The following is a 27,123-nucleotide window of genomic DNA, read 5'->3' as shown; positions in this document are numbered from 1 at the left end:
CCCAGACCCTGGAGCTCCCTCTGCACCTGCTTCTGGACTAGGTCCATTCTCTGGTTCTGCTCAGAACCAGAGCTTGTACAGAAGCTACAAGCCCCCTGCTCTTGGCTCCAGTACTCTCTGGCCACTATCTGCCTAGGTGGCTGCTTGCAAGGATGGAGTCCCAGCACCCATCTGGCACCTAGGACCCACTCTTTAACCTGCCCTACCATTTCTCCCTCAGACCTACCATTTCCTTCTTTAGTCCCTCATCCACAAAAACCCACATTTTGCCCTTTAACACACAGAATAGTCCTTAATGTTCCTATATTAGAATGAACTAGGTTGTGATGGAGTTAAAAAAAAAAAATTCAATGACTTAAAATAACGAAGGTTGATTTCTTGCTAGCCTCACATGTCTGAGGCGGGTTGGCAGGAGGGCTCTGTTTGTCAGTCACTGAAGGACACCAGCTGAGGTTGAGGGAGGCTTCCTGATGACCAAGGCAGAGAAAAGTAGACTGGAGTTTCAGTGCCTGCAATTAAATTCTTCCTCCTGGAAGTGACACTCCGTTTTGCTCATATTTCTTTGGCCAAAGCAAGTCACTTAGCCAGGCCTAACTTCACAGGGCAGAGAAGCAGAGGGAGGTAAATGTAATAATTAATGCCACAGTCCCTCAGAAAAGGTGGGTCAGAAAGAGCTCTGGTTTTTCACACATAAACTCATTGATTTTTCTGGAGGCTTATAAGAGCTAGATTCTCTGAAAGAGTGAGAAAAATAACTTAAATCCCCCTAAAGCTGAGCCCAGAAATTCTTAACCCAGCAACAGAAGAAAAATTGAATTGTTCACATCCTGCCGCAGTCTGAGCACTGCAAATACCCACACAGCCAGCCAGGGGTGGGGTTTGTGTAAAGGATTGTTAATGTGACCATAATATCACACCACCTATGTCCACATGGCAATACAACAGCTCTTTTATTATTTTTGGCCATGGAACAGGGGCCGCTACACCTGTTCCCAGGGCTCCTGGAGCAGGAACAGGAATTCGGCAGGTAATCCGTGATGCCTGCAACTGGTGGGGAAGTTCCCCTTTAAAGATGGGGCACAACTAAGCAGGGACCGTATACTTACCATTCTGGAACTGACGAAACTTCATTTGTTGAAAACGACCTGAGGAGAACTGAAATGCCGCCTTGCTCCACCCTTCGAGAACTGCACTTTCCAAAATGGATGTGTAAGGACCACTTCTCTGGCCTCAGCAAATGACTCTCTTTACATAGCTTATCTGTTGGGCTCATGCTTTCCCTAAGGTGCGGGGAGGTTTTTAAGTGCTTTAGATTTAAAATGGCAAGAACAGTGCAGCTTGAATTCCGGTCCTGTTGGGTGAGTTGAGTAAAAGGGATTGCCACATGGTGAGTTAAAAAAATTAAGTCAAATAATTTGTCATGTGTGAAACATACAATCAACAAATGAGCTATAATGTCCATTTTCTCAATGGCCACACAAAATCAATTTGCAGAAAATGAAAATATATAAATATATGTAGAAAATTAAATAGAGTCTTTCTCTTTAAGGGGTGGTGAAGTCTAATAGAATTAAAAGATTGAGAATAGTTTAGCAAAGGAAGTAAGCATTAATGAGAGAACTTTTGAATTAATTAGCTTGAAATAGTATAGTAATATTCTATTTGCCTCCAAAGAAGACTTTAGTTCTCAGAATTTACTTTCTTTAGGCTATCACTACAGTGCGGCATCCTGGTTCTTCTAAATTTTAAGAAATTCATTAAAAAATATTAGTTGTCATCATGAACTTCACTGTAGGCCCTGGAGAACTGTCACGAAAGCTGTTGAGTATTTCAGCATAACTGACTAAACATAGCTCTGTAAAATGGGCTAACATCTCTTGTTGTCAAGTATTCTATGTTATTCTGTAAAACAAGAACCCTATTAGACTTTTGTTTATGGCACAGAGCATTTTCTCTGAGTACTGCTTTACATGCATCCTTGCCAAGTTTTATTCAACCTAGGATTATAAGGACAAGGCCCATGTTTGCTTAAGGAGAGACAGACAATATTGATTTTAGTCCGTCAATAGTCTGTAGGTATGAAAGAATGGGAAAGCCTTCCTCAAGACTTATTTTTAGAAGAGCATTAGATTGCTTGATAATAGTTTTTTTTTTTTTTTTTTTTTTTTTTTTTTTTTTTTTTAAGTTGAGAGTCCTCTTGTGCCATCTTAGTCCAGGAACAGTTTGGCTAAGGTTGTAAACAGGTGACTCACCTAGAGCTATTTTAGGATCAGAATCAGAGGAAGATGTCTTGCTTCAAATTATGAAAAATGCCCATCTTTAAATTAGTATTAAGCAAAATATCTATTATCAATTTATAACATAGAGCCCTAATTGGAAAATAAGTGAAGTTTTCCAGAGATTAATTTCCTCAGTATTGGGTGTGATTATTAATTCTACAAGAAAGGATCAAGGTATATTGCAGGCATCTTCTCAGCACAGTTTGTCTCAAGGTGAGGCTTTAGTGGTGACACTATTATTAATCGTGGGACTTAATCTGCTATCCATCAAGCACAGAGAATATGATAATATTAGCTATCGATAATAATAGCTACAGTTTATTGAATACTTGCCATATATAGCTCTATTTTAGGTACTTTCCAGGCCTTATCTTTTTAAATTTGCCATCATTAGATTGTATAATTGAGACCAGACATAGAAATCATCCGTGTGTACTTTGGTGGGAAAAATATGAAATGAGACTTCTTTTAAAAGATAGCTTATTATTACATGAGTGTGGAAGCTCAAATAAGATTTCTCTGAGATTAAATCACCAAAATGCCCACTCTTGTGTTGATGTTTTTCTGTATGACTGGAAATTCAATTTTTGCCTACGAGCCAGGATTCTTGCAGGCAAGGAACAGAATTCGAGTGATCTTTAATTGAGAAATTTCTATTTAGAAGTATATATTAGTTGGAATGCTTTCAGCTATAAATAATAAAAATATCTTACTAACAGTTGCTTAAGCTAAAGACATTTAAGTATTCCATTGGTTAAGAATTCTAAGAGTTAGTGATTCAAGAATTAGGTGAGTGGTCCAACTATGTCAGCCTGGTAAGTCACTATCTCTACAATCGTCTTGGCCTTTTCTTTAAGGTAACGAGGTAGTTGAAATAGCTTTAAGCACCATGTCCTTGCATAGTAACATCCATAGATAAGGAAGAAGATGGTCAGAAAAGTGGAGCTCTCTCCTTTTGAACCAATCATGGGTCACTCTCCGGGAACTGGTTCATTGCCTCCTGTAGTAGGCAGAATAATACCCGCCCCACCCCACCAAAATATGTCCATGACTCAGTCCCTGGAAACTTGTGACTATGTCACCTGACATGGAAAAGAGACTTTGCAAATGTGATTAAGTAAAAGATTTTGAGACGGGGAGCTTATCCTAGATTATCAGGTGGGCCCAATGTAAACACAAGGATCTTTATAAAGGGAGACCTGTGGGTCAAAGTCAGGGAAGGAGATGGTGGAAGCAGAGGTTCGAGTGATCCAGGACACAACTCAAAAAATGCAGGCAGCTTCTAGAAGCTGAAGAAGACAAGAAAGTGAGTTCTACCTTAGATCCTCCAGGCAGAATGCAGCCCTGGTGACCCATTTTAGATTTCTGACCTCTAGAACTGTAAGATAACTTTATGTCATTTTAAGTCACTGTTTTTGATGCCACAAATAGTAGCAATAGGAAACTAATACACCTCTCAAAATTGAGATTCTATTAATAATGAAGACGGAATAGCTGTGGGTAGGTACCTAAGAGTGTTTCCTATACTCTAGAAGAAGAATCTGAGTCACTGAAAGGCATGGTCTAGTGAGTACTAGCTAAAGAAAAACCCAGTAGGTGCAGCTTATGGGTTGGTGGGTCTGGAGTTGGTGTTTGAATGACAGCACTAATGGGCCTAACTCATCTGACCTGAGAAAAATATGAGTTGTACTGGGGATCTAAGATGACTACATTGAGTTGTGGTGCTTCGGTTTTCTTGACCACATGAGGAGGTAAGCAAGACATCTGTTTTAATTTCTATGAATAATTAGAAAAGTGCTTCCTATTTCCAAAGAAATCTATCAGGATTCCCAATTAAATATGTTAGATTGAACACAGACTTATTTCTGCTCTCTCTCAAAATCCCACTAGGATACCATTAGAAAAAAAATTTAAGCAAGTGAGAGTGAGGTACCCTACTGAAATCAGAGGTATTAAGTGAAAGATTGCATACTGAATGGTGCGATCTCTTTTTATTCTCTCTCTACTCTCTGCTCAGCAAAAAGTGGCTGTCAGATTTATTATCTCTAATCTCCTCTTCCCCATATACCTGATCCCACCCCAACCCAACAGGAGATTGGAAGTCTTTCAGAGAAAATGACTGGCTTGTGATAATATATTAACTTGAAAGTATTTTAATTTAGCTCTGCTTAAAATTAAAGGAAAAGAATAGGTTATGACGTGTAAATATATGTTGTAAGAAACATGGAGAAAGAAGCACTTGGTTGAAACAAGTACTTCAGATTCAGAGTTATTTGCCTCATGCTAATCAGATATGGACAATTAAGGGATTCTTATAGTTAATTGTAAGAGCACAATGGATGGAAATTTTGAGCCAAAGGAGTTAAGTTCTCAAGTTTATTTTTTAGTTTGCACATGCTTTGTCTCTTTAAAATATAATTACACTTCCTCTTACATATTTTCTTAGTAAGGACAGAGAGTATCCATTATATTTAATTTCTAATTACACTGCTTGTTGTAATTTGTAATCATGACTATGTATAGTGTAGAAAATTATATTTGCTAAAGAGAACTGTATTTGTCCACGTAAGTTATAAACTTTATTTGTCCTAGGAAATTGAATTTCCTGCCCTGTTTTCTTATAATTAAACCACTGATTATTTCCATATTGGTCTTGTTACAGTTAACTTTGCTATTATAAAAGTTGTGTTAAGTCCCTAGATGTTACCTCCTTGTAGTCATGTAAGTGAAAATAAAAATGGAGTTTATAGAATATTCATTTCTAAAACATAGCACAATATCTCATTCTTGCACAGACTCAAGAGAAAGACAAACACTGACACATGTTGATCCTCTGATCACCCTTAAGGAAAGTAGCCCTTACCCATTGGGCAAGCCCTGTCCACAAACACAGGGCCTCCAACAATACTTTTTTTTTTTATGCCTCACTCTTAAACATAAATGGACATTCATGAGACATCTGGGTATTTGAAGAAATCCTCCAACAATTAAGACAGAAAACAAAATAATCAAGGAGAGACCTCCCAGAGAAAGCAGAGACAACGAAGCAGCAGACGACTTTAGAGAAGGTATGCCAATCATAATAAAATAACTAAGGTGTTACATAAAGAGGGAATATTCAGAAACGGCAAACAAGAGCTTGATAGAAATTAAAAATAAGATAGCAAATAAAGATGTAAAGGGTTGGAATTTAGAATCGAGGATGCCATCAACTTTACATTCAAAGTGAAGCAAAAAGACTAAGTGATAGGAAATAGGAGAGAGAAGGAAAATTAAAGATCAATCTACATAGGTCCTACAGCAATCTAACAGGCATGGAAGCAAGAAATGACAGAGGTAATGGAGGGGAAGAAACTACTGGAGAAAGGATACAAGACAATTTTTCCAGTATTGAGTGATACAAGTTTTTAGATTTAAAGATCCCACTGAGCGCTCAGCAAAATGACTGAAGAAAGTTCACAACAGAACATATCATTAGGAAATTTTAGATCATTAAGGATAAACCTAAAACTTTATCATAGTAGCTTTTGACTTCAGCCTTGAAAATTAGATGAAGATGGAGCAATGCCTTCAACTCGAAGGAAAATGAATTTCCTCCCCGAACTATCAATGAGTGGAGAACACAAAGTTTCAGGCATGCAATTTTTCAAAGATTTTACCTGTCATGCACTTTTTTATTCAGGAAGCTAGTGGAGATGCATCTCAGTAACACAAGGGGATAAAAGAAACCCAAGGGAAGGTCATGGGACTCCCAGAATGATGGAAAAGGAGCAATTATGCCTGAGAGGAGCAGGGGGGCAAAGACTCCAGAGAAAATGGCTCAAGAAAACAAATGGGGGGATGATAGAAGAGTTCTGTTGGAGGCTTTAATGACAAACTAATTGATGGGTATATAGGAAATAAAGAAAATGTTAAAATTAGGCAATTAATGCAAGAAAAGACAAAGTGTTGTACAAGAATGAAAATATATCCATAGTACTACAAATGACTCAATAATATTGTTTACTTAGTCATAACAAACCCTATTTGATATAATCCAATGTTAAGCCAGTTAGTTTTCATTATAGAGGGAGGTGTTTGGGGAGACTTTTATATATATATATATATATATATATATATATATATATATATATATATATATCATCTGCCTGTAATACTGTTAGAAATAAAAATGTTTCTACTTGCTTATCTAATACCTTAAAACAGGTTGATAAATGCTTCTTAAAGATTCTTTGGTTGCAAGAAACAGAAATACACTTGTAAATGTTCGATTAAAAAGGAAATTTAACAGAAACGTATAGAATGTAAAGTAGGAAGCATGATCAGGCCTCACAGGAACCGGAAAGTCATCAGGCCACATCTCTCTTCATTCTTCCTTTCTGGAGCTCTGGTCCTTCCTCCTCTTGATGCAGATTACTTCTGTGAGTCTTTCAGTTTCTGTTCAGACCCTGGCTTGATTGGGATTCTGACTTTGCCGATGCTGACAGGGAGAAAATCAGGAGAAAGGTTCCTGAATACCTCTGACTTGTGGGTCAAGACAAACACTGGTTTAAGTACCAGAAAAATTCTGAGAAGCCATAAATTATAGCTTAGAGATCACAGTACTAGTTGTGTATTATAACTTGGGGTGAGTGGCAGAGGCTAATAATTTTTCCCTAATATTCACTCTTTACCTTTTCTTTAAATAATCAAATTCCCAAATTTTACCTCGGCACATGACTGCCCAGCTAGACATATTTTGAGCCTCTATTGGAGCTATATAGATGTGACCATATGACTAAGTTTTGGTCAGTGGAATGTTATTAGCAGAAATGGTGTGTCTACTTCTGAGTAGTGTCTTGCCTTCCGCTGCCTCTTTATCCCTTCCCACAAACCAGAACATGAATGGAACTTCAATGATAAAGACTATACGCTAGGACAGAAGTTGTTAAGCTCTGACCCATGGACCAAACTTCACAGAAAAATTTTGCTGACTCCTGTTCTAGGTGATTACGGAACAACAAGAGAGAAGGAGTGTCGTTCCTTGAATCACCCAATGGAATCAAGACTCGTATTTGCCTTGATTGTCTGCCTGCCCCTGGACGATTACCTGAGAGAAGAATAAACTTATCTCTTATTTGCATCGCTGCATATCTGACATTCTTATGGGAGCTTATTTAAATTTAATATGCTACAAAAACAATGTTGTAACAAATTTAATTTCCCATACCAAATATATAATGAGTAAATTTAATGTTTCTGTAAAAAAAAAAAAAAATAACCGAATATAGCTTAGACACAAGATTAAAGGTTAAGACAACACTAATTACTTAAAAGGCAGGATTTAAAGGAAACTCTAGCAATCATAACTAGAGAGAAAAAATATATGAAAATAACAGAGAATATATATCTTACAAGATGGGATCATTACCCTAATGTAGTTTAATATTTAAATTCATAATATTTTCAAAGTAAAGTCTCCTAAATATCCTCCTTTTTCACTCTTATTGAATAAGACAAAATGACTGACTCAGTCCTGTCTCCTGAGAGCAGCTGTTCACAGAATTTACTTGCAGTTCTTCAATAAACTGCTAATTGAGACTCATTCTCTTGATTCAGCTATGACGTCCAGCCAAGGCTGAATCTAAAAATATGTGTCTTATAATTTTCTATTTCTGAAAGAAATGGGAGATATAACTCCAAAGGAAATCAGAAGTCAATTCCAGGCAGCTGAAAAAGCTTGCCACAGAATAAAGTGAAAGGGAAAATTTATCGACTTTCTTTCGTAGAACTTGGATTATCCTCATAGCTGTCCCCCCTATGTCTGAGCTTTCTACGTTTCACTTGATAAACTAAAGAACAAAAAGTTAAGAATAATGACTTAGAAAAAACTACTAAAACTTAAGAGAAATGAAAATATATGTTCATATGCAAGCCCATAGTAAATATTAGGAGTAGATTTATTAGTAATTGCCAAAAACTGGAAACGAACCAAAGTTTTCAACTGCTGAATGGATAAACTTTCTACTCAGCAGTAAAAGTAGGATAAATTAGTACTCAGCAATAAAGAGGAATGACGATTGATACACAGATGTGTCTCAAATGCATTATGTTAGCAAAAGAAGCCAGATTCTAAAGGCTATTCACTATGTTTTTTCATTTATATTACATTCTAAAAAAGGCAAAATTATAGGAATAGAAAGACCAGTGATTGCCAGGGCTTGAGGACAAAGAGGATTGGCTACTAAGTACGATACAAGGGAATTTGGAGGCATAATAGAAGTGTTCTGAATCTTGATTCTGGCCGTGGTTCCATAACTCTAGGCTTTTGTCAAAACTCATTGAACTCTAAACTGAAAAGAATAGATTTGAATATATGTAAATCAAAATGTAAATTAAAAAAAGAAAAACCCCAAACTTAAAATGAATGAAATTAGAAACCTATGAGAATACAACCAATAAGACAGATGCTATATCTGGATATTCTTTTCTTTTTTAAATTCCATTTTAAAATTATTTTAACATTTATTATATTTTATTATGAAATAAAGCACAGATGCATAAAACCACACACCATACAAAACAAACACATGACTTAATGAATTATTGTAACATAAGTCTTTCTGTAACCAAAAAGCAGGTCAAAATAGAACTTTCCAGCCACGCAAGGAGTCCCTTGTGTGCCCCATCTGATCACAAACCCTCCCTCTCACCATTGGTAACTACCATCCTGACTTTTTTACTTATCACTTCCTTGTCTTACCTCATAATTTTATCACTCAAGTATGCATCCCTAGTCATTACAATTTAGACTTGTTCACTTCTGAAAATTATTTCTTTTAAGTCTCTTATATTCTATAGATTCTCCCTCTGTCCCCCTTTTTTTCTTCCTGGCAATTTATTTTTGGAATAGTTTTTCTCAGTCTGGGCTTTGTTGACCGCATGCTCACAGTGAAACTTAACATTCCTTTGTCCTCTGTATTTCCTGCAAACTGGCAGTTGGATCCAGAGACTTGATCTGTCTCAGGTTCAAATCCTTTAATAAGGCTACAGGTGGAATGATGTCCTTTCATCATAAGTCCCTCTAAAGATGGCAATTTGTTCAAAATTTGCAAAACTAAATAAGTATAAAATATATTTCAATAATTAGAGTTTTGAATGACATGCTTTGTAAAATTTTAACATTATACTTCTGAAATTTTAAGACTTGAAATTGCCCTAAAACTTTTGGGACATTCTATCTATAACACAAAATAAAAATGTCTCATGCGGTTGTAATGATACTTTTGATTCAAATTCAGGAGGCTAGGGTTTTTACTTAATCTCTTCATTTTGTTACATCTGTATTCTCTTTTGACAATGCTCAAATTCCTGGTTCTCAAGGACACGAGTAATGATAGAATTACAATATTAATGTTTGGGTACTTCTAACCATAGCATTATGCCCATATACCATTAGGGAAAGGGTAAACTACACCATCTTATGTAATCTATTCTTTAAATTATAGACACAATTAATGAAATTAATGCTGTGTTGGTAAACTGTTCTATATCTGTATCTGTGGAAATAAATTATTATCCACCTCAAAGTTTTTGATTCAGCCTTGATTTAAAATTCAAGTGAGCATCAGAGCGCAAATTGTTTTGAAACAGGAAATTGTAGGAAAACTTTAGGAAGCCATTGATATAGTGTTTTTGTAAATGGAAAGCATTGAAAGCACTAAATTAACAATTAGCCTTTTTTTTCAAATATATAAGAAAGATGGTGAGTGAATACTTACGATATAATTTACCATAAAATGTAAGTTAAGTTTATAATTACTCTGATTCTTATCACAAATTTGCAGTTTCATCTAAGTCTGTTTACTAAAAGGGCAAAGGGCTTTTTTTAGTATTGAAAGTTTGTGCAGATAATTTCAAGGACTATGGAGAGGTGAATGCTCGATAACACATCTGTTGGAATGTGTGCTGTAGAAAAGTAGTTTTGTTCACGTACAGTTGTTTGCCATAAGAGGCTGACTAACCAGCTGGCTGTGACCTCACTGATCCGCTTAGCATATAAGATAAAAAATAACTCTAATAAATAAATTTAAATCATCACAAATATCTCCTTTCTATAAAATGTAGTACATATCTATCTATGTATATCAGTTTTCAAATATCAAGTGCTACTGCTGTATGTTAAATTTTATACTAGATATTTAAATTTGGCTATAAAAAAGAAAGGGTCAAACTAATTTTTACACCATTTTCTTTTTTAAAGTGTTGAATTGATGGGTTGAAGACATAACCTTATAGATCTATATAGTATTTGCTACTCATTACTGACATATAACTCTAAAAACGTAAGTAGATGATATTTTAATAAACATAAAAGGTGAGATAAAATAAAATAAAGGACGCAGTGGAAAAGGCAGAAAAGCTTAAAAAGGAAGTAATTTAGTGCCAATAAACTGAACGAAACAGATAGAATGAGAAAGTTTAAATGGCAAAAAAAAAAAAAAAAAGATAAAAATCAAAGTGAAGGTTGTTATAGGCGTGAGATTCATTATTTCAGTTTGAGTGGGAAGGTGAGCACTTTTCTTTATATCTCTATAACTAGGTTCAATTCAGGCTTTGCTAACGGTAGAAACCTTATACTTGCCAATTCATTTTAATCCAGTACCTTTTGGTTTAAAACCTAATCACTTTTGTCTAATTGCTCTGTTCTTTTGGCATTCTCTCTCTCTCTTTTTCTTTCCTTCACCCTTGGAGTGGCCTTAGTCTCTAGGGTCTGACACAGTGTCCTGACCCTGTGGATGGGCCAGCTTTGGCCTTCCCTGGCCTCCTCCCTCTGGGCTTGGCCATGTGCCAAAATTCTACGTCGCCCTTCTCTGTGTCCTTAGGCCACATCTGAGAAGGGAGGTATAATTCTTTCTGTTCTGGAGGACCCCCACCCCCAAACTTATCACAAAATTCTCATCTACCCTAGAACCCTGGGGCTCGGCCTAAGGGGAAGCAGCCTGGCTTCAGGCTCTCCTCAGAAGCCAGCATCTCAGTTTACCTCCTTTTTATATCTCTCCCTTTTTAGCCACTGGTTGAATTCTCATGTCCTTTTAGGAGGGGAAACAGCTCTGACATTATCATGCAACCTCTTCTCTTAAGGGGACATAAACAGCTTTCTCCAGGGCCTCTAAACTGAAACACAACAAGGTACTTCTGGTCCTTGATAAGTACTAGCTTGGCCTGCAGGCCTCGTTCCCCACACCTGTCCCAGGAGGGGACTTAGAGGGAGACGCAAGTGTTTGGAGCTGACAAAAGTAAATAAAGGGAAAATCTGAGTAAAGCCCTCCTGTGGAGCGATGAGGGGCACATAGCCTGGCATGTGTAGAGGGGGTAGGGCGGAGATCCTGGTCAGATGCGGGTGGATATCCCTGAATATCTCTCCGCTCCCTCTGTTCCTGTAGGTCTAGGAGAAGTTAGTAGGGGAAAAACTTTAAGTAGAACAACCTTGGGGTAGAAGAGGTAAGTGGGGTTTCTGAGGGGCCCAATCTTCTGGTGAAGGGTAGTAATAGGAGTGGTAAGTCTAATTTGTGGCCTCATAGTCTCTGAGGTCTGCCCGCACTCTTACCTCTTAAACTTACTAAGAGGGCACCCACTAAGGCTGTGGCATCAGCCCATCTCCTGGAGCATATTGTGAATCAAGGCGGCTCTGGAAATGACTATAAATTGTCTACTAATAGTCATTCTCATTTTTTTTCTAAGTTGAAAAAGCATCCATTTTTTTAGCTAGACACATGATTGCCTAGAATAAAAACTATATTTCCCAGTCTCCTTTGCAGTCAAATACATCCACATGGCAAAGTATGTTGTTTAATAATTGGCAAGCACATAGTTGTCTGTCCATCAACAGGCAAATGGATAAACGGTGGCATCTTCATACTAATTTATTGGCCATGTGAAATAGAGCTTAACCCTCTGTATCTTTTTTTCTTTACCTGATGTCGAAGATCGCAATAGTACCTATTTAATAAGAAAAAATTTCTTTGAGGATAAAGTGAGTCCATACTGTAAAATGCCTGGGACAGTGTCAAGCACAAAATAAAATCTATTAATAGCAGTAGCAGCAGTAGTAGAAATAGTAGTAATATACAGCAGTACCATGAATATATTCACATGGTTAAATTGCACGAAAATGTGAAGGAGAAAAGGAAAGTAACAGGCAAATATCTACAGTTTAACACCATGTCTAAAAATTAAAACCGTCTAAGCAATGCCATAACATGTCTATGGATGGAATTGTAGACATGCATGGGGATGATGAAAACCCAAATTCCGGATGGCAATTACTTTTGAAAATGGAGAAGGAAATGGGATCAAAAAGGGGTTACAGGAGATTCAGTAGCATATATTTTATTTTTTTAAAGCTAGGTTTTTATTTTATTTGCCATCTATGTTTTTGTATACCTGAAAACATCTTTTTTAAAGTTCTACTTTGGCTGGGATCAGACTTAATGTTTCTCATCTACCCGTTGTTCACGCCCCCATCACACACTGGCGGCTCACACGATCCATTTAGATACAGGAAGTCCTCATTTAAAAATGCCAGCAAGAAAATCTCATTTCAAAAGCACTTAGGAAAAAATTTTCGTTTTGTCTCTTTTGGCAAAGAAATACATTTATCGAGAAGGGATGCTGTGCTGTTTGTTTTCCTCATCATCTAGTGCAGGGTAAGAATTAAAAGTATGCTTACCAATTAGTTGGTGATTCAATTTTCTGGAATTTTAAAATGAATTTTCCATAAAATATTTTAAACACAGCGATTAACTTCCCAACCTAACCCACAAAGTCCTATTTAAGCCCATGTTGCTGCTTAAATTGAAGATAATTATAACAAATATAGGAAAACATGTGAGGTGTTTGTTTGTTTGTTTTTGCTCAATACTATTAAGATAACATCGGCCTTGGTAGAGGTCTACTTTCATTGAAAAAGGAAAATACTAAATTAATTGGTGTTCTAAATTTTCATTTTTCTCATCTGTTTGCTAATATATAGCTCCTCTCAAGTTCAGATATGTCATAATTATGTTTTTCAAAAATGAATTTTCCTCACTGATAGAAATACTGAGTTCACAGCCATCATCTCCCAAGCAATTTGTGGGGGTTCTAAAAAGGAGTATTGGGAAAACCCTGCCTCACATCCCACTTCCTGAGTGACTGCCTGCAGCCTAGTCCTGTCAGAGTCAAATCAGTCTAGTGGGAGAAGAGTGGATGCCCCTGTCTGGAGAGGCAGAAGAGGGGAGACGGAGGAGGGAATGGGCAGAAGTGACAGAGACAGCATTGCCCGGGAGAAAAATAGGATTTTGTCAAGAAGATCCAGGAGAGAAAGAGCAATTAGGAGAACTGCTTTATAAACTATATAAATGTCTAACCAATGTACTTGAAACTAATAATAATAATAATAATAATAATAATAAAAAGATCCAGGTCAAAGCCAGGAAAATGACAAGTGCTAAGAGCAAAGCAGCATGGGCCAAAGTCAAGGATGAACAGGGTTGAAGGCTCTAAAGCAGAAAGAAATGAAGTTGTTCAAAATCAAGGCTGTTGATAAGTTTGCACTTAGGTAGCAGCTGCGTGGCCGAGCTGTGTGTGAGTGCTTGAAGGAGTGATATCTGGGAGGACTTTCCTTTTAAATAACCAAATTCCTTATCTTTCTATAGGGAAATCGAGATCTATCTCCCGCCCCTTTTCACCTTCTCATTCGCCTCTCTTTCTTTTTTTCCTCTTCCCCTTTTATTTAGGAAAAACTTTATATATGTTCCACCACGCACCATAGGCAAATGTTAATATTTTCTATTTTCTTCAAATATTTTTAATAAAAACTCAAGTAATATAAATAAAGTTGTCTCTCTCCTCAATCCCATTCATCTCCTTTTCTGCCCAAGCACATCTGCTATCATAAATTTGGTATAGATTCTTTTAGTTCCTAATTAAATATATTTTTACTATACAAATATTTATCCATAAACAATATAATGTATTGTATTATGTGTTTTTAAATGGAGTAAATATGTCATAGTGATGGGCAAGTTGCTCTTGTCACTGAACATATTTTTATCTCAAACCATGTCCATATATATTGAGTTTGTTCCTTTTAAATATTGTATAGTATTCCATCATATAACATTATATACATTTTATTTACTCATTCCCTTTATGATGTGCATTAAGTGTATTTCAATTTTTCATCATTACAAGAAGTGCTATAATGAACATCTTAATACCCTTTCTTCTTTAGCAATAAAACAGCAGTTTCTAGAGCAAAAGAAATAATTAACTCTAAGTCTGATCTTTTTTTTGTGCGTTCTATGATAAGGACTAATATGTATCTTTTTTTTTTTTTTAAGTTTATCGGGGTAACATTGGTTAGCACAATTATATAATTTTCAGGTGTACATAATAATTTGACATTTATATATTCTATTGTGTGATTACGACCTTAAGATACAACTTAAATTAGTGTGTGATATAAATGTACCCAAGTCCCACCACTTTATTGGTCCTTGGTTAAGATTGCTTATCTTGTTTGTGTATTCTCAAGTATGTTAGAATGCAGGCTTGAGAATCAAACTGCATGGGCTCAAATTTCGACTCAGACTCCAATTAACTGAGGGTCACTGGTCAGAAAAGTCTTTCCTCTTTGAGTGTCAGCTGAGAAGTGAACTCAGGTCAGTCTTTATTGGCCACCAGTAACTTTGATGCATGCTTTCAATGCTTGGCTGCTTCGTGGAGCTTTTCTTTCATGTAAGCTGTCAGGCATTGTGGTCTCAGAACAAGGAAGCTGTGAAGCTCTTTAATTACCCATTACTCCTTCTCCACTATCCCCTAAAATACCCTTGGGCACCTTGGATAATACCTTTTAACTCCAGTCTCAACTCTGATTGGAAACTGACCTGACACACACCTGCCAGCACCTGGTCAGATGACACCATAGAGAGAAATGGCACAGATGTGCTTGTCCCCAGCACGGAGCTGGCTGAGGCCATAGCTGAAGCCTAGTCCTGGCTCAGTCATGGGAAAGCATGGGGGAAGGGGAAATAAGCAAATGTCCTCCCATGTGGGAACAGACCCTGGTGTGGAACTCTAGCCTAGAAGAACAAGGAGTTGAAAGAAGGAGATACTTGCCGTTCTGGCTTTTAAACCCTGTGACTGACCCATTAGAAAACTTGTTTGAAACAGAGCTTGATAAATGACCAAACCAGATCGAGATTCATTCTCCCTGGGGTGCAAGAAAAAAGGGAGAGGAACTAGGAGAAGAGAGGAACTTTGTAAGCTGCTCCCTGCCCAAGCCAGGTGTACCTGGAGATATTACCAATCCCCGGATCTTGGTGGAGCTGGGCCTCAGCTTCTTTGCAAGCCAAGAGACTAGTTGCAATTGTAGAGTTAAATGTTTCTCCCCGAACAAGCCCAGAAATCCACACAAAGAGAAAATAGAATATGCTGCTAGGGACTTTGAGAGAAAAGGTAAACAATATCAGGAGTTTAGGTTTTAATTATCCTCTATTTAAGAGGGCGGGAAGTTGCTGACAAACCCTTTTATTCCCCTATCTAAATGTTAGTGAAACACATTAGCTATAACATGTTAAACATGTTAATATGTATAAATCACTCACTCATAAAATCACATAGAGATATGTAAAATACATTTTAAAATATAAAAAGTTATCTCTTCATATCATTCCAGGATCACATTTTAAAGACTTGGAACAATTCTACTAGCTAGATCTTTCAAATCCTCTAGGATCTAGATTATAAGATTCAAAATTCTAATTAATGACCTGATAGTAATTTATAGTCCTGTGGTTAGGATAATTACATTGTCTTGATGTAGAGCTCTGAACTGATGTCAATTCTTGGCTATTACAAAGAATCCTCAAACGGTTGAAAAATAATTCATAAAGAAGAGCTTTTGTTTATCCAACATTTACTAGCATCAGTGGTCCTTGTTTTTCGGAATGTCAGAATTCTCCATATATTTGTTTTTGTGTTTTTTCCTTTTTAAAAATAGTCCTTTTTTTTTTTTAAAGAGTATTTTAGGTTCACAGCAAAATTGAATGGAAGGCACAATTTTCCTCTATGACACCCTGCTCTGACAAGGGCAGAGCCTCGCCCATTATCAACATTTTCCATGGGAGTGGTACATCTGTCCTGTTTTTCTACTGTTTCCCAAGACTGTTAATTGACAAGGTTTGAGCTTTTAAAGCCTTTGCCATCTAGTCGAACTATCTTTATCCCATTTCTGTTAGTAATCTCTGACAACCTCATCACTTTCCTGTATTAATGGGAAGACTTCTTGTACTAAATAAACATCTTTTAACTCAGCTAATTATGGCCCACTGGATCATTGTGAGAGGGCACTCGGAGAGAGTTAGAAACCCCAGACTAGGATTTCCTGAAAGGTAGGGAGTAGGGCAGACAAAAGATGTGGTAACTAGAAGTCAGAGTTTGAGCCACCATTTTCCTCTCCAAAAAAAAAATGTTTTGGGAAAATATTACATATGTTATATGATTCTTCAGGAAAAAGAGTCATAAGGTCAATTAAGTTCGGGAAAAATGCACAGTATTCACCTCTTCTGGAGACTTATAATTCACATTACTGTATAAAAGGCTCTGAGAAATTCTCTAGTAAAAGAACCTTGTTTAATTTTCTCTAACTCATCATCACCTAAATTTATTTGAGCAGAGGGGCTACTGTTTCTCAAGTAATCCTATTCTATTAACATTTAATGGAATCTGGGGTTCAAAACAATTATTTGGCAAAGTGCTGATCGGCATTTGGCATGAAGTTATCCAAGGTGAAGTAATGGACAATAATACAAAAAGGCATAAAGCTAGAAAAAGTCAATGTTCTTGGGAGTCTTTTTTATTTTTATTTTTAAATAAAAGATAGGAGAAGCTTGAGCATGCTTATAGGTTGGGGGAAGGAGCCTAAAAATATGACAAGATTCAAGTCACAGGAAAGGGACTATCAGTAGAGCCTTGTGGGGACTCTTTAATATTCTCAGCAACCAAATAAGATAGGAGTTATAATTGCACACATTTTGCAGATGAGAAAATGGAGGCTCAACGAGGCAAAGTTTCCCAGGGCCACATAGCTGGATAGTGGCAGAGCCGGTCTTTGAGGTCAGTTAACATTACATAGGCTGTGCTCTCTCCCCTGGGCCATGCTGTCTTCCAAGTCCCGATGGTTTTATTTCCTAAATATCTTTCCAAAATTTCCTCTTCTTTCCATCCTCCCACTGGAGTAGCAGCGGATGATGAGTCAGTTTGGGGGCATTTTGAATTGAGGGTCACAGGGAACGAGCTTTATTTCTTCCCTCATGTCATCCCACATATATCCCCCTGCCCTAAATATTCTCAGATTTCCTTCTCAACTCCCATCTCTTTCTCCAGCCCTCTCCTATGTGGTAAACTCATAATTATCATACACATAAATTGTATTATGTATATACACATAGGATATATAAACATTGTAAATACATATATACAGTATATACATTTCACTATGTGTATGTGTATTTTGTATCTTTTTGCATATTCATATACAAACGTACATATGTTATTATGTGAATTTATGGACATTCCAGAATATGCCTACAGCTTTAACTGAAAATAAGGATACTTCCAATGCCGGATCTTAGGATTTGTCCTCTGTTTGCTTTCTTTACCTATACTGCTTTGTCTTCTATCAGTCTCCTTTTTATTTATTTTTCTCTATTTATGTGATGAGTTTTTTTTTAAAAAAAAAATTAGAAATACTTGAAAAAATTAAAAAATAAATCCCTATAGTATATTGTAAGATAATTTGGGGGAGGGAGGTGAACTTAAAGATTTCTATTCTGTTAGCATCAGTTTATGTGTTGTCATTAGCAAAATTTTGATATATATTCAAATATTTATAAATGGGCATGAGAATATAGTCAATGGGATGTCCAGTTAGCAGATTAGACTTAAATAAAGAGCTGTGTCTTTTATATACTAATATGACTCTGAGTCATATTAACTCAGAAGACCAGAAATATAAGCTGATAATTTAGTTTCAGGTAATTTGGTTTTCCGGTTAGAGGACAAAACATAAATATCTTTCTGGTGGGTGTGTGCCTAGATCAAACACTGCGCAGTCACTAATCACCAACTGGACATTTGCAACTTGAGCGCTCAGTCAGCTCTCTGGGGGAATAATAATACATCATCTTCCTTTTTGTAAAACTTGTGATCTATTTGGGAAGACAGAACTAGCACACAGGAACAGGAGTATGCAACTCATTGTTAACTCAAATATGTAGAACAGCTTTGACATTTTCTAAGTTCTTATTTCTCAGCTCCTCCCTGGGTCTTCCTCTTTAATTTCCTAGGTAGCCAGTATGTTATCCTCTCCTTCCTACCAAATCTGACCTTAAGTACCTATTTGTTGAATTCAAAATGCTATTGGTTATAAAACATACCATTATTTTTTGTACCACTGTTAAAAAAAAAATGATGCCAATTAATTTATATCACAATGTTTTATCATTTAGATAAACATTCGAACAAACATTCAATCATTTAGAATTAGACTTAGATTTTATTGTACGTAATACTCTTGCAAACATAAAAAAAAAAAGCTAATTTAATTGGTGAAATCGTTAAGATTTTCCCAAACCTTCACAACTTCCAATAAAACATTATTAAACTAATTAGTATTGAGTTATAAATGACTAGTCCCAGATTCTATTTTACTTTAAGGCAACACAACTACATACTTATTGAATATCATTATATATTCTGTATTCCAGAGGATCAGAGAAGTGCAGATGAAATTAAATAGAGTAAGATTTGAAGTGGACCCTGAAGGATGGATGAGATTACACATATTGGGGATGCAAGAGGTAGAAATGGAAGAAAAGGAGGGACTGAAAAAATTCCTCTATGATGTGAATTCAGTTGCAACTGAGATATTACAAGACCCAGGCTTAGATCAAAAACGCGACTCATACAAGCATAAATGAAACCAAATCCATGTGAGTATGGAGTTATTTATTAAAATTGCCTACTCTTCAGTCAAAATCTGCAAATCGAAATAAAGCTCTTGAAGAATGAATACAAGAATAGAAGCTATCGCATAGAATATTATAAAGATATGTAAAAATGGTATCATTGGTATCAAGTAAAAATGTGGAATACAAAATTATATGTACAGTGTTATTGCAACAATAAAAAATATATTTGCCAAACCAAATTACAGAAAGAACTTAGGTAGAAATGTGTATGCTTCTCCTTTCAGATTTTTCTAAACAGTGTTCTTACATCTGCTTTTTAATAATCAGTTTGAAAGTACATAAGAGGAAAAGTGAAATTAGCAGGTTAGCTAGGGAAGGAAGAATGATGTAATAGGTAAATAGGAAGACTAAGGTTATAAAAAGAGAAAAAAATACTATCAAAATATTATTTAAATGCTGACATAAACTTATTACACTTATGCTTTATTTCAATACAATATTCTAATAAGTTAGCCAAAGGAACTAGAAAAAGAGAAACATGAGATAATAGATTATTATTTCATATTATATTATATTAATTGTATTAATATTTCATGACCAGTTTTTAAAATATACAATCTAATGAATTCTGTAATTTTTTCAAGCACAAAATTGGAAAGATACAGTAGCCATTGACCTAGCAACTACTTAAAACATGTACATTTGTATTTTTCAGATATGTATTCTGTTTTTAGAATCAAAATAGATTTTCCATATTCTATAGTACGATTTCACATCTTCTTTGTCCCTTTGTATAAATCCAAGTTTCTATCTGGTAATATTTTCATTAATTCTGACTGCTCTTTAACATTTCTTGGAGTACAGGTTTGTTGATAAGAAAATGTAGAATTTCACCTTTATTTTTAAGAATATATTTGCTGAATATTCAATTACAGGTTGATAGAGGTTGATTGATCCCACTCCCTTCCCCCTCCAGCAAATGTAAAATGTCATTGCATTGTCTCCTGACTTGCATAAATAACATTAGTCATTATTCTTATTATAGTTCTATATATAATGTGTCTTTCTGTCTGGCTTTTTAAAAGATTTTGCTCTTAACATGGGTTTTCAGCAATGTAATTACAATGTGTCTTGGAGTGAGTGGTTTTCTTTGTGAGTATTCTTCTTGGTGTTTGCTGAACTTCCTATAACTATGTGTCGATGTTTCTCATCAACTTTGAAAAACTTTTAGGCATTATTTCTCCAAATATTTTTTTCTTCTTCGCTCTCCCTAGAATTCCAATTACACATATGTTTCACCACTCAACATTGTTCCAAAGGTCAGTGAACCCTTGTTCATTTTTTAAAATTAATAGATAATTTTTAGAGCAGTTTTGGGTTTATAGAAAAATTGAATAGGAAGTACAGACAGCACAATTTCTGGTATTAATATCTTACATTAGGGTGGTACATTCGTTACAATTAATAAGCCAATATTCCTACATTATATTAACTAAAGTCCATAGTTTGCATTAGGGGGTCGCTTTTTGCATTGTACATGCCATGGGTTTTGACAAATGTATGACGACATGTATCCACTATTTAGTTTCATACAGAGTAGTTTCACTGCTCTAAAAATGTTCTGTGCTCTGCTTATTCATCCCTCCTTCTTTCTGAACCCCTGAAAACCACTGATCTTTTTACGTCTTTATAGTTTTGCTTTTTTCAGAATGTCATGTAGTTGGAATCATACCGTGTTTTCACAACGGTTTGTTTCACTTAAAAATATACATTTAAGATTCTTCCTGTCTTTTTAGGACTTGATAGCTCATTTCTTTTTATCACTAAATAGTATTCCATTGTCCGAATGTACCACAATTTGTTTCATTCACTTACTGAAGGATGTCTTGGTTGCTTCTAAGTTTTAGCAATTATAAATAGAACTGCTATAAATATTTTTGCACAGATTTTTTTATGGACATGCATTTATAATTCATTTGGGAAAACACCCAAGAACACAATTGCTGGGTTATACGCTGAGAATATGTTTAGTTTTGTAAGAAATTTCCAAACCGTTTTCCAAAGTGTCTGCACCATTTGCATTCCCACCAGCAATCAGTGAGAGTTCCTGCCCCTGTTTTGCAATATTTTCTCCTTTGTTTTGTAGTTTATATAGTTTCTATTATTAACTTTTTAGGTTCACTCATCTTTTCTTCTACAGTTATCATTATTGTTAGCTTAACCAGTGAATTTTTAATTTCAAATATTGCATTTAGCTCTATAATTTCCATTTGGTTATTTTTAAGTTTCCATTTCTTTATTAAGATTCTTCTAACTCTCTTTCATTACCTTCATAGTTTCTTTTAATCCTTGAGCATATTTATAAAAGCAGTTTTAAAGTCCTTGTCCGATAATTTCATCATCTGTATTGTTTCTGTGTCCATCTATATTATCTGATTTTTCTTTTTGTTATGAGCCATGTTTTTTGCTTTATTTACCTGGTAATTTTTAATTTTATGCTGGATCGTGTATAATACACTGTTGAGGGTCTGGATTTTGTAGTCTTCTTTTAGATGGTGTTAAATTTTGTTCTGGTGACAGTTAATTTATTTGTGGATTGACATGACATGTTCAAATCTTGCTTTTAAACTTGGTTAGGGCAAATCAAGCCTTTATTTTAGAGCTAGAACATCCACTTTTCCAAAGGTATGGCCTTTCTTGTGTATAATGAAACAATGAATACCAGGGTTCAGTTAGGTCTCTCCCCTCTGACTGATTAGAACTCAGGTGTATCTTGGCCCTGTGCAAGCTAAGGATCTCTGTCATGGTTTTCTGCGTGGCCTTGAGGAGTCTCACCTTGTGCATCCACAGCATAGATTTCAGCTGAAGACATGAGAAGTTATGCAGATTTCTAGAGTATCTTCTCTTGAAGTTTCCTCTTTTTGAGTAAATTCCATTCAACTCAACAACTTTGAACTTTAAATTATGTATCCTCAGCTCAGTGAGACCACTGGCTTCTCCCCAACTTGCATCATGATTGGGGAAAGTACCTCCTGTCAGGAAATCACTTCGTTTGTCTCCCCTTCATCAGGGATCACAATCCTGCACAGCCTATTCTCCAACATTTAGATACCTTTTTTTTTTTTCATATATTTTCTCCAGTTTTATAGTTGTTTATCACAGATACAAGTTTGTGTGTTATAGTCAAAGAAACACATCCACTATAGTGTCTATGATTTAAATTTATTTTATTATGGAGAATGTCAAACATATACAAAAAAGACAAGAATAAAATGAATTTCTAGGTACATATCACTCAGCTTCAATAATTAGCAACTCATGGTCAATCTTGTCTCATCTGTACCCATTCATTCATTTGCCCTACTCCTGTTTTATTTTGAAGCATATATTAGCAATATATTATTTCATCCACAGATATTTCAGAATTTACCTAATATATAAGTGTTTTGAATGTAGCCACAATATTATCATACTTTAGTAAGTTAATGATAATTTTTTAATGTAATCACATAAAGAGTAAGAGTCCATAGGAGATAGAAGGTAGACACATAACATTTATAGGTACCTGGGTAATTCAGTTAACTTCCTGGTGCCTTCATTTCCTAATCTGTAAAATGGGTCCAATCTAAGGAAGTTGGGCTAGGTGTTGTCTCAGTGTCTCATGAACATCATAATTTTTTTCACAGTTGTTTTGAATCAGAATCCAAATACTAAACACAATAAAGATAGGGGAGAAATCAGGTGGGACTTGACTCATGCAAGACCAGAGAGGAGAGTTTCAGAAAGGAGAGGTTATTCAATAATGGGAGGTAGAATAAAAAAAGGTTAAAAGATGTCTGGGGGATTCAAAAAGAAAAATTTCAGTATACTTATTGGACAGAGCAGCTTTGGTGGTTGTGGGTAAGGATGGGGAGGGAGGGATCCAGATTGTAATGGCTTAAAGAGTAAAGGGGACTTGAGGAGGTGGAGACAGGCATAGATAAAGCTTTCAGGAGGCTTAACTGCGAAGAGAAAGATGGCAATAAGTAGAGTGGAATGTAGGTTGAGTTCTTTTGTTTGTCCTTTTTGTTTTAAAGGTGAGAAAGTTAAAGCACTTATTTAATACTAATGGGAAACACTAGCTGGACAGATGTATTAAAGACATAGAAGCAAGGCGCTGATGTCTGAAGGAAGTGTCCTGAGGAGGCAGGAGAATAAAAAGAAAACAGGTGAAAAAACTTACTCGATGGGAGCAAACGCCTCTTCCATGCTGATGAAAGGCCCCAAACAGCTGCAGATGTATAAACTTGATTGTTGGGGCTCAGGGATTTGGAGTACATCCCAGCTGATGGTATACGATGGAAGCTGAGTTCATCTGCTGAGAATGATGGGGGTTGGGGATTTTAAAAGCATAATGAAGTTTGCAATAAGTTTTGGGTAGAATAGGAGAGTTAAGAGGCTCTTGGAAGTCTCTAGGGAGCTAAGAGGCTCAAAGAAGGATGTAGCATTGAGGGCCCAGCAAAGGATAAAGACAGACATGTCATGGGGCACCAATCTGTGCAATGCGGTGATTTTCATTAGCCCACACACACTTAGCATACTGCATGTTTGATATTCCTTTATCTACAGAATACATTTTTTTTCAATGGCTAAGGGAAATGAGGAGAATTTATTGTTTATTACTTGTGCTCTTGGTTTGGTGATCTTCAGATTAGGTAACCACCTTTTAGGAACCTGAGAGGAGAAATTTTTGATTTAATGAGAGGTCCAATTAAGGAACTCTCCATTCTCTTCTGATTCGAAGATATACTCATGATTCAGCCTTGATTAATATCAAATGCTTAAATCCTACTTTCCCACATCCCACTCTGCAACATCTTGATCTATCAACATTGGTCTTGTAGACTAATACTCTTAACACTATCAGGTTGGCTTCCAGCCAAATTTGACCCTCAGATCTCTGTTGCAAATGCCCTCTGGAGTTCAGGATGCAGAGCAACCTTTATAGGACGTTCTGGATTCCCATCCCAGTGGCATTAATCTCGGAGCAGCTGGGTATGTTCCCAGTAACTCGAGTTTCATTCATCCATAAATCAGTCACAATTATGCTTTTCTCTGGGTGATGACAATTAGTAGGTCAGCCTTTACTAAATATGCATTTAAAAATATGTATACATATATATGTATACTGATGTCAATGATGAGAAAGATGATTCACTAACAGTTCCCAAATGGGCAAGGCAAATCATAAAATCTGCCCTAATCCCAAACCTCAGAAACCTTGCAGTGCCTTCTGAGTTGGTGGTCTTATGAAGATACAGCCAATGTAGTTTATTTTCCACTGAAGTCAAAGAAAAAAAATGTATTATTCCCAGGAAAAGTCCTCACCATATCCAAACTACAGAAGCAATGGTTTTTCCCCTAGAAAAATATCTATGGCATTTACAAAATGTAGTCAGTAAGGACAGCAATCTATATTAAATAGTTATATCTTTTTTCCCCCTTAATATTGAAAAAAATACTTTCAAAATTTTGAGCACATTTATTTTAGGAGACCATTGCTTTTATAGGGGAATGTCTCTTTTTTAAGGGAGCTAGAAACTCCCTTATAATTAAATGAATTATTTTTTCTTTCTTTTCAAAAACAAATCATCTTAGCAAATTGTGACCACTGATTCTTTTTAAACTATCTGTGTGTACCTCTCCCAGAAGACAAATTATGCATACTGTAATGAGGAGAGAAAACTAAATGCTTGAGAAATGCCTATATGTTGCTTTTCCTTGATTTAAGTTATTTTAGAGGTACTGCTCATTGAATTGGCCTCAAATGAATTGATGGAGTTATGAGTGGATGTGGCCACGGGAGGAAACAAAGGGTCAGAAAGCCTCCCACTTTGTTTAACTCTTGAAGCTTTTGTTGCAGGCAAAGTTATCTGCCTCCACCACACAGACAACTAAAATATTCTCATCTTGTTAGCAGAGAGCTGAAGTTAGCGCTATTTTAGGTAGAGATAAAAGAGACAAAGGGAAATCCTTTGACTTGTTTCTTTGTGTCCTGAAATTCTCACCTCATTACTCACTATAGAGCAGAGCATTTGTTAGAGGTGCATATTCTCAGCCCCCCAACCTACTAAATCAGGAGGTCTGGGGATGGTGAGTGTGTGTGGGTGTGGAGAGCAGTAATCTGTTTTAACAAGTTCTCCAGGTGATTCTGAGTATATGCAAAAGTTTGAGAATCACTAATATAAAGGGGAAAAAGACCTTGCCCAGAGGGAGTGATCCATAGGGAAGGAGCCAGTAGGGAGCAGAGAGCCTAACAGAAAAGGAGTTGTTAGTACTGAGATTCCTAGAGATGGAAACTGGGAAGGGTTGAAGCACAGTAGGAGACAGACTGGCCTTGGGAGGGAGAGATATCACCTCTGAAAAAGATTTGAGGATCAAGTTTTTGCTTTTTTTTTTAATCTGGAAGTATAAGGGAGGAAAGTTAAGGCCTTCACACTTGATCTCCATTAGCCGGCATTCAGTTCACACAGGAAAGGCAGGATAAATGTTCGCTTCTAGCCTTTATTTACCATTTTTAATACTAACAAATTAATGTTCTAGCAGTCTCCAAAGGTGACCACTGATTTTTTAAAATATATATTATTAAGGCCTCATGGGTTCTAACATGATACATTTCAAACTTTGCATTATTTTTGATGCCCATCTTTAACCAGTAGGAAACTTTTCAGTTTGTCTCTATCATTATTTGAGTGTTTCCTTTCTGATGTGACAAGATATTCTAGGCTCATCTATGTGTTTCCTGCCTCAAAACTGGAATCTTCCATTTATTCAAGGATCCCTGCTTCCTTTTAGCAGATATTGAGATCGCTAGTTGTTCTGATTGTAATGAGCTGACCATTGCTTCTAGGCCCTTTCCATGGACAGAGATAGGAAAAACACATGACTTCATTTCCCATTTTTAGATGAGGAAAAAAACATGATTTGGTCAGCTTATTCTTAGATACTGCTGAATGGAATCAATGGTTAAGATAATGTGTTCACTAAAGTATACATTTGAGCATTTGGAACAAAATGAGAAACCAGCAAAAATCACAGAATAATTGGAGCGAGATCTCATAAAGTAAGGTATAGATAAGTTAATAATACCAAATAAGCCATTGCTAAAGCAAGAAACAGAAAATTAGAAAAATTAAGTAGATACCTAGCGCAGTGCTCAGCTCATGATACTAACTTACTGATTACTTAATGTGTTTTGGAGAAACTCATATTAATTAAGATTGAGACATGCTTCGAGTAATATTATCTTCGTGAACTGTTGTGGATTCCTTCTCTGTTTTTCTTGTTACCAAGATCTAGGTTGGGCCTATTTAATGGCTTGATTCCCTGTAGAGTTTTCAGGTGGAAAGTGAACCCTGTCTTCCACAATTGCTGGGTATCTGAGCATGCATAGCATGAAAAGCAGAGCTTTCTTAATATCTTAAGAAATGATAATGTTAGGTAGTTTCAACCAAAACACCAAACATTTAATGAAAAGATGCATGTGTACAAATCTTATCATTGATTATCTACATCAAATCTCACAGTTTACATTATACATTTTCATTTAAAAAATATTATCTATTTTACCTTCCAAATGAGTGAAAGGTATAGTATTAAAACCAAAGTTTACTGCATATTGATTTAACATTCAATCTTCTGTTATCAGTCTAAAGATTACCCAAGACGTTAAAGTTTTGTTCTACTCTGATATTTGACACAGGAATTGAAACAGGATATTGAACCAAGTTTAACAACTTTGAAGCCACAAGTTCTCAGCTAAAAATTATTTTTCTTATGTAGAGGTTGCCACGAGGAAGATAAACCTC

The sequence above is a fragment of the Rousettus aegyptiacus genome, unplaced genomic scaffold (assembly GCF_014176215.1).
Source record: "Rousettus aegyptiacus isolate mRouAeg1 unplaced genomic scaffold, mRouAeg1.p scaffold_m13_p_3, whole genome shotgun sequence".
NCBI classification, from domain to species: domain Eukaryota; kingdom Metazoa; phylum Chordata; class Mammalia; order Chiroptera; family Pteropodidae; genus Rousettus; species Rousettus aegyptiacus.
Note: the sequence above shows the minus strand (reverse complement) of the source record.